The following is a 9,365-nucleotide window of genomic DNA, read 5'->3' as shown; positions in this document are numbered from 1 at the left end:
AGGGACGGCGTCTCTGCCTAGAACGGGGCAGAGACGCCGATGCTACAACCTGTAACTTACCTGTGGCACCTAACAGGTGTTGGCAATAAGTAAATCACACTTGCAGCCAGTTAACATGGATTAAAGTTGACTCAACCTCTGTCCTGTGTCCTTGTGTGTACCACATTGAGCATGGAGAAAAGAAAGAAGACCAAAGAACTGTCTGAGGACTTGAAAAAACAAATTGTGAGGAAGCATGAGCAATCTCAAGGCTACAAGTCCATCTCCAAAGACCTGAATGTTCCTGTGTCTTCCGTGCGCAGTGTCATCAAGAAGTTTAAAGCCCATGGCACTGTGGCTAACCTCCCTAGATGTGGACGGAAAAGAAAAATTGACAAGAGTTTCAATGCAAGATTGTGCGGATGGTGGAAAAAGAACCTCGACTAACATCCAAACAAGTTCAAGCTGCCCTGCAGTCCGAGGGTACAGCAGTGTCAACCCGTACTATCCGTCGGCGTCTGAATGAAAAGGGACTGTATGGTAGGATATCCAGGAAGACCCCACTTCTTACCCCCAGACATAAAAAAGCCAGGCTGGAGTTTTCCAAAACTTACCTGAGAAAGCCTAAAAGGTTTTGGAAGAATGTTCTCTGGTCAGATGAGACAAAAGTAGAGCTTTTTGGCAAAAGCATCAACATAGAGTGTACAGGAAAAAAAAGAGGCATTCAAAGAAAAGAACACGGTCCCTACAGTCAAACATGGCGGAGGTTCCATAATGTTTTGGGGTTGCTTTGCTGCCTCTGGCACTGGACTGCTTGACCGTGTGCATGGCATTATGAAGTCTGAAGACTACCAACAAATTTTGCAGCATAATGTATGGCCCAGTGTGAGAAAGCTGGGTCTCCCTCAGAGGTCATGGGTCTTCAAGCAGGACAATGACCCAAAACACACTTCCAAAAGCACTATAAAATGGTTTGAGAGAAAGCACTGGAGACTTCTAAGGTGGCCAGCAATGAGTCCAGAGCTGAATCCCATAGAACACCTGTGGAGAGATCTCAAAATGGCAGTTTGGAGAAGGCACCCTTCAAATATCAGGGACCTGAAGCAGTTTGCCAAAGAAGAATGGTCTACAATTCCAGCAGAGCATTGTAAGAAACTCATTGATGGTTACCGGAAGCGGTTGTTCGCAGTTATTTTGGCTAAAGGTTGTGCAACCAAGTATTAGGCTGAGGGTGCCAATACTTTTGTCTGGCCCATTTCTGGAGTTTTGTGTGAAATGATCAATGATTTGATTTTTGATTCATTCTGCTTTGTGTTTTTTCCTTGCAAGCAAATTAAATGAAGATAATAATACCAAAGAATTTGTGATTGCAATCATTTTCAGGAAGAAACTGAGTATTATCTGACAGAATTGCAGGGGTGCCAATACTTTTGGCCACCACTGTAGTTAGAGGGTATGCAGTGAATGCTACGGCTGCCAAAAATTTGGAGGAACTCCAATGCTCCTTGCAAGAGACGTAGAGGGCGGAGGGCCTCCTGAAAACAATGTTCCCATTATTAGGAATTGGGTCTACCATAGTGTTTGCCTATGCAGTGAAGCAACGGCTGCCAAAAATTTGGTGGAGCTCCAATGCCCCTTGCAAGATACGTAGAGGTCGGATGGCCTCCTGAAAACAATGTTCTCATTATCAGGAAGTGCGTATCCCATACTGTTTGCCTATGCAGTGAAGCAACGGCTGCCAAAAATTTGGAGGAACTCCAATGTCTCTTGCAAGAGACCTAGATATGTTGATATGGTACATGTGGTGGTGATATGGTGGTGGAGGATGAGGATGTGGAGAAGGAGGACAAGAACAAATAGACAAAATCAGAAAGTGTATACCCATGTCTGGGTGTGAAGACAGAGGTGCATGGGAATTGTTATGATCTGCTACAGGGACTAAGGAAAGACAGGAGATCTGTCCCTACAATAGAACTAAACTAGATCCCTACGATGTAACGGGGAACCTGATCCTGCGATCAGACCCGCTAAAGTCCTCGGCTAGTCTGTACGAAAACCTATAGATGTGAGGGAGGGATCCCTACAAGAACTAGGGACTGGGATAAGTTGGACACCTCCTAGCAGAAATAGTAGCAGTCAAAGACAAACACACAACAAAAAGCATAGAGGTCAGAAGACCTAGCAAAACTAACAGAGAACGGCAACAGAGCACCAAGCTAGCTCAAGAGTAGTAAATACAATGAAGTCCAGCAAGGCCAGGAGGGCGGAGCCGGATTAAATAGGCAAAAATGGTCATGTGACCAGCAAACTAAAAAAAACTTAACAGGAGAGTTCTAACAGTACCCCCTCTTCTAAGAGGATCCTCCGGATCCCCTAGGCCCAGGCTTACCAGGAAACCTCCTGTGAAAAGCTCTGACAAGTCTGGAAGCAGAAACATCATCCGCCCTCACCCATGAGTTATCCTCAGGTCCGAAACCCTTCCAAGCGATGAGATACTGCAAACTCCATCTATACCGTCTAGAATTTAAGATGCGGGAAATTTCATATTCCCCGTCCTCCACCACCGGAGGAACAGTGGCAGAGGCGTCACCATCCGACACATCAGCTTTTTTCAACAGAGAAACATGAAACACCGGGTTAATCTTCCAGGACGTAGGAACCTCCAACCTAACAGCAGATTGGTTAACTATCTGAAGCACCTTAAAGGGCCCTACGAACTTGGGACCCAATTTTTTAGAAGGAATCCTCAATCGCAGATTCTTAGAGGACAACCAAACCATGTCACCAACAGCAAACAAAACCTCTTGCCGTTTCCTATCAAAGTACCTCTTAGATTTTTTGTTAGCCTCCTGAAGATTACCACGCACATCCGTCCAAACTCTCTCCAAATCACCGGAAAAACTCTCCTCCTCAGGCACAGCCGAAACCAATTTGGAGAATGACCCAAAAGACGGATGTCTCCCAGAACAACAAAAAAAGGCGAACACCCAGCAGAAGAGGATGTATGGTTGTTAAGAGCAAATTCAGCAAGTGGCAGAAACTCAGACCACCCCTCTTGATTGTCTGCCACAAAACAACGCAAGAACTGCTCAACATCCTGGTTCTTCCTTTCTGTCTGGCCATTAGACTCAGGATGATATCCAGATGAAAACGACAAATGAACTCCCAACCTGTCACAAAAGGCACGCCAAAAACGAGCCACGAACTGAGGTCCCCTATCAGAAACAATGTCAATAGGAACACCATGTAGTCTGACAATTTCCTTGACAAAGGCCTTAGCGAGTGACTTAGCGCAAGGCAGTTTGATGAAGGGAACCAAGTGACACATCTTGCTAAAACGGTCCACGACCACCCAGATGACCGTGAAACCTTCAGAGGGGGGAAGGTCAGTAATAAAGTCCATAGCCAGATGTGTCCAAGGTGCACTAGGAACCTCCAGAGGGCAAAGCAACCCCGCAGCAGGAGCATGCGAAGACTTGGATCTAGCACACACAGTACATTGGCGCACCCACTTAATGACTTCCTTCTGCCATCCAGGCCACCAAAAACTGCGACCCACAAGTCTCTTGGTCTCAGAAATTCCTGGATGACCTGCCAACCGAGACTCATGACACTCAACAAACAAATCTCTCCTAAAGGTCCTAGGCACAAACAACCTCCCATGGGGAGTGTTAGATGGGGCATTCTCCTGAGCTTTAAGAATCTCATCCTCCAAAACGGAGTCCAAAGCAGCAATCACAACACCTTCTTGTAAAATGCTCTCCTCTTCCTCCTCAACACCGACCATGGGAGAAAAGCTGCGAGACAAAGCATCCGCTTTAACCTTCTTGGTACCCGGGATGTAAGTAACGGAAAAATTAAACCGCGAGAAAAAAAGTGCCCACCTAGCCTGACGGGCATTCAAGCGCTTGGCAGCATCAAGATAGATCAGATTTTTATGATCAGTGAAAACCTGAATGGGAAATTTAGCACCTTCCAAGAGGTGACGCCAGTGTTCAAATGCGAGTTTAATCGCCAGCAATTCCCGATTACCAATATCGTAATTAAGTTCAGTCTCAGAAAATTTTTTTGAAAAAAAGGCACAGGGATGTACTCCATCCTTGTTTTCCTGAGACAACACCGCACCGACCCCCACCGAAGAAGCATCAACCTCAACCAAAAACGGCTAAGTCACATCAGGCTGCATAAGGATGGGAGCAGAGGTGAACCTCTACTTTAGAAACACAAAAGCTTCAATGGCCTCCGAAGTCCACTGAACCGCATTAGCACCTTTCCTGGTGAGATCGGTCAGCGGTTTGACAATAATAGAAATTTTTTTTATGAATTTTCTGTAATAATTGGCGAAACCCAAAAACCTCTGTATCGATTTCAAACCAATAGGCCTAGGCCATTCCTGCACAGCTTGAACTTTAACCGGGTCCATCTCAAAACCTTCACTGGAGATAATGTAGCCCAAAAAACTAATTCTCTGTACAGCGAACTCACATTTCTCCAGCTTAGCAAAAAGCGAATTGTCCATTAATAACTGTAATACCTCACGTACGCTCCGCCAATGAGACTCCAGATCAGGCGAATAAATCAGAATGTCATCCAAATACACAACCACATTTTTGCCGATTAAAGGTCTAAGGATGTCATTAATAAGATTCTGAAAAAATGCTGGAGCATTGGTAAGACCAAAAGGCATCACCAGATTCTCAAAATGACCCACAGGAGTGTTAAAAGCAGTCTTCCATTCATCACCCTCCTTCATGCGCAACAAATTGTATGCCCCCCGGAGATCAATTTTAGAGAACCACTTGGCCCCCACTAACTGGTTAAATAAATCAGGAATCAATGGCAGTGGGTAAGGATTGCGTACAGTAATTTTATTAATCTCACGAAAGTCCAGACAAGGACGTAAACCGCCATCTTTTTTTTTTACAAAAAAAAATCCAACAGCCACAGGAGACTTGGAAGGCCTAATGTGACCGGCGGCCAAGCTTGTCTGTATGTACTCCTCCAAAGCCTTTCTCTCAGGAATAGTAAGATTAAATAAACGACTTTTAGGAAGAGTCACTCCAGGGACAAATTCAATGGTACAATCATAGTCTCTATGGGGAGGCAAAATTTGTGACTCCTCCTCAGAAAAAACTCTCCAAAAATCCTGAATAGGTACACGTAATTCCCCTTTTTCCACCGCAGCAATACGTCCGTTACAACACTTGTCATAACACTTAGGGCTCCAGGACTTAATTTCATTGGTAGATCAATCCAGTACAGGATTGTGCAATTTTAACCAGGGTAACCCCAATATTACTGGAGAAGGCAAATTATCCAATACCACCAAATCCAAATTCCCTTGATGAATACCATTAATAGTGAGGGGAAATTCACAGACCTTATGAGTAACACTCTTCAAGGGAGAGCCATCAACAGAAACCACAGCAATAGGGGATGACAAAGTTTTAGGTTCTAATCTAAGTTTTTCCAAGAATCCCCCATCAATCACATTCAGAGTAGAACCACAATCCACAAATACCCGAAATTCAATTAATTCATCCTGAGCAGCGGTAGTAGCAGATAGGAATACTCCCTTAGAATTTAAACAGGCAATACGGGCATGACTGACCATTTTTTTTTCTTTCTTCATACGAAGCACACAGTTATTAATAAAATGACCAGAATTTCCGCAGTAGAAGCACAAGCCTTCAGAAAGCCTGCGGTCTTTTTCCTGAGAGCGGGGTGCCATCGCCCCAATCTCCATCGGCTCTCCATTGTCAGCACAGACCCTCTCAGGACTCGGAGCTGACATAGCAGAGGATTTGCTCTCATTAACCCTTGCACGCAGTCTCCTGTCCACCCGTATAGCTAATTGCATTGCCTCCTGCAAGTTTCCAGGTGTGGGATAAGCAATCAGTAAATCCTTAACCCTTTCACCTAGCCCTGCAAGAAACAAGCTTTTCAAAGCTGAATCGTTCCACCCCACCTGGGCAGACCACCGACGGAAGTGAGAACAATATTTTTCCACATTACCTGATCCCTGCCTCAAACGTCTCAATTCAGACTCAGCAGATGAGACACGATCAGGATCATCGTACAACAAACCCAAAGCAGAAAAAAAAATTATCCACTGATCTAAAGCACGGATCACTAGGTTGGAGAGAGAAGGCCCATCCCTGAGGATCTTTGCGCAAAAGTGACATTATGAACCCTATGCGTTGTGATTCATCACCAGAGGATCCGGGTCTCAAATGAAAATACAATAAACAAGCATTTTTAAAAGAAAAAAAATCTTGTTGTTCGCCAAAAAATAAATCAGGCAGACGTACCTTTGGTTCCACAAAATGTGCTCCAGAACAGCTACTCACGTGTTGTTGGAGCTTGGCCACCTCCAGAGAGAGTCCCTGCAAGCGTTGAGCCAAATCTTGAACCGAGACCATGATGGAAAACTGGAGGTCTTTCCTTAGAGAAAATTTTTTTTTTTTTTTTTTCTTTTAGGGCTGGACTTACTGTTATGATCTGCTACAGGGACTAAGGAAAGACAGGAGATCTGTCCCTACAATAGAACTAAACTAGATCCCTACGATGTAACGGGGAACCTGATCCTGCGATCAGACCCGCTAAAGTCCTCGGCTAGTCTGTACGAAGACCTATAGATGTGAGGGAGGGATCCCTACAAGAACTAGGGACTGGGATAAGTTGGACACCTCCTAGCAGAAATACTAGCAGTCAAAGACAAACACACAACAAAAAGCACAGAAGTCAGAAGACCTAGCAAAACTAACAGAGAACGGCAACAGAGCACCAAGCTAGCTCAAGAGTAGTAAATACAATGAAGTCCAGCAAGGCCAGGAGGGCGGAGCCGGATTAAATAGGCAAAAATGGTCATGTGACCAGCAAACTAAAAAAAACCTAACAGGAGAGTTCTAACAGGAATAGAGTTAGACCTCCCCCAAAAAAAGACACTGTATTTGAGTTTATGTTACGCTGATATCATTCAGTGGTGTTGAGAAGTCTGGCCCAATCCAGCCCTTGTTCATTTTTATAAGAGTAAGCCTGTCAGCATTTTAAGTTGACAGGTGGATGCACCTATCAGTTATAATTCCAATGGCGGCACTAAAAACCCGCTCTGGCAAAACGCTAGCGGCGGGGCAGGTCAGGACTAGAGATGAGCGTTGTTCTACTCGAACTGTTCGCCAATCTCAAATTCGAGCTGTTTTGGGCGGTGTTCGAGCCGTTCGGCGAACACGAACAATTTGAGAAAAATTCGGCTGTTCGAGGTTATGTTCGATAACTGTTCGTGCACCAAAATCATAACTGGATTTTTTCTCAGTAATGATGAAAATTAATGTTAATACGCAGTTTGAGTGTACAGCGGGGTGGGGGGAGGGGCAGGGGATGGATCTCTGCAGGAACAATGAAGATCTCCATTTTTTTTTCTCTTTCCCGCATTTACAGTGGGGAGGTGCAATCTGTCAGCCTATCAGCAGCGCACACACGGAGCGAAGTGCTTTTTTTCACACAAGCAAGGGCATGTGTCATTGGCAGTGTATGTCACATGTCCTTGCCCTATAAGACCAAGCCATTTTCCCCGTCGCCACCATTTTCTCACTGCTGCAGCTGCGTGTTAGACGGCACCGCTGTTGCTGTGTGCGCTATACCTTGTTAATTTCAAGCCAATTTTCGCACAAATATACAGATAGCTTGGGAGTAGGGAATAGTTGTGATTGCAGTCCTTTTAAGGACTAGGTTACAGCATTTCCTACGACTTTTATCAGGCAGGTCTGTGCTCTTAAATAGATAGGTTGTGGGAGTAAAGACTAATTGTAATTGGAGTCCTTTTCAGGACTAGGTTACATCAGTTCCTATCAGTTTTTGCCAGGCAGGTCTGTGCCAGTGCTGTGCAAGTTTTTTTCACAACATTTGGCTGAATCTAGCAAAGCTAATCCTTTTTCGCCTATTGCAGAGTGTGTTAGTCAGTGGAGTAGCCTATCTGTGTTGCAAGATATACCACCTGTGTATAGAATACCAATTTTTTTACTGCACCTAGTGAAGTAAAATCTTTTGGGCATAGCATCATTCTATTAGTCCATCTATACTGACCTCCATCAGGTTGCAAACTGAATCTAATTTTTTTCTGCATCTAGCTCTGAAAAAATATTGGGCTTCTAGCTGTGTGTGGGTCTTGTTCTATTAATCCATCTATACTGACCTCCATCAGGTTGCAAACTGAATATAATTTTTTTCTGCATCTAGCTCTGAAAAAATATTGGGCTTCTAGCTGTGTGTGGGTCTTGTTCTATTAATCCATCTATACTGACCTCCATCAGGTTGCAAACTGAATATAATTTTTTTCTGCATCTAGCTCTGAAAAAATATTGGGCTTCTAGCTGTGTGTGGGTCTTGTTCTATTAATCCATCTATACTGACCTCAATCAGGTTGCAAACTGAATATAATTTTTTTCTGCATCTAGCTCTGAAAAAATATTGGGCTTCTAGCTGTGTGTGGGACTTGTTGTATTAGTCCATCTATACTAACCTCCATCAGGTTGCAAACTGAATATATTTTTTTCTGCATCTACCTCTGAAAAAATATTGGGCTTCTAGCTGTGTGTGGGTCTTGTTCTATTAATCCATCTATACTGACCTCCATCAGGTTGCAAACTGAATCTAATTTTTTTCTGCATCTAGCTCTGAAAAAATATTGGGCTTCTAGCTGTGTGTAGGTCTTGTTCTATTAATCCATCTATACTGACCTCCATCAGGTTGCAAACTGAATATAATTTTTTTCTGCATCTAGCTCTGAAAAAATATTGGGCTTCTAGCTGTGTGTGGGTCTTGTTCTATTAATCCATCTATACTGACCTCCATCAGGTTGCAAACTGAATAAAAAATTTTTCTGCATCTAGCTCTAAAAAAATATTTGGCCTTCTAGCAGTGTGTGGGACTTGTTCTATTAGTCCACCTATACTGACCTCCATCAGGTTGCAAACTGAATATATTTTTTTCTGCATCTACCTCTGAAAAAATATTGGGCTTCTAGCTGTGTGTGGGACTTGTTGTATTAGTCCATCTATACTGACCTCCATCAGGTTGCAAACTGAATATATTTTTTTCTGCATCTACCTCTGAAAAAATATTGGGCTTCTAGCTGTGTGTGGGTCTTGTTCTATTAATCCATCTATACTGACCTCCATCAGGTTGCAAACTGAATATAATTTTTTTCTGCATCTAGCTCTGAAAAAATATTGGGCTTCTAGCTGTGTGTGGGTCTTGTTCTATTAATCCATCTATACTGACCTCCATCAGGTTGCAAACTGAATATAATTTTTTTCTGCATCTAGCTCGGAAAAAATATTGGGCTTCTAGCTGTGTGTGGGACTTGTTGTATTAGTCCATCTATA

Source organism: Phyllobates terribilis, unplaced genomic scaffold (genome assembly GCF_046119375.1).
Source record: "Phyllobates terribilis strain yellow unplaced genomic scaffold, ASM4611937v1 Scaffold_3__8_contigs__length_932513732, whole genome shotgun sequence".
In the NCBI taxonomy this organism is placed as follows: domain Eukaryota; kingdom Metazoa; phylum Chordata; class Amphibia; order Anura; family Dendrobatidae; genus Phyllobates; species Phyllobates terribilis.
Note: the sequence above shows the minus strand (reverse complement) of the source record.